The following is a 360-nucleotide window of genomic DNA, read 5'->3' on the forward strand; positions in this document are numbered from 1 at the left end:
ACCCATAGTTTCCTCTGGATAGTGTGAAGGATTTCATCCTTAGGGATGAAATAGGAACCCTGCACCTGGTTTTAAAAAAGGGAGAGAGAAATAGGAATGTCTCCCTGATCTGTTCCAGGGCAGCCCTTTTTATGGCTTCATTGAGGGTGGCCTAGTGCCCTCTTCAACTCTACAAGGTGAGGCGAAAATGTTGCAGAGGCAATTTTCCCCCTTGTTCTCCTGAATTCCAGGTTTGACACTCTGGTGTGAGCAAGACTATATCACTGGAGCTGGAGGACCTAACAAGTTTAGGAGTTGTAGCGATTCACACCCAGTAAGATTTGACAAAGTCTGAGGTCAACAAACCATTAGATCTTAGGG

This window comes from Ambystoma mexicanum, chromosome 12 (genome assembly GCF_040938575.1).
Source record: "Ambystoma mexicanum isolate Mex_15411 chromosome 12, UKY_AmexF1_1, whole genome shotgun sequence".
NCBI lineage: Eukaryota > Metazoa > Chordata > Amphibia > Caudata > Ambystomatidae > Ambystoma > Ambystoma mexicanum.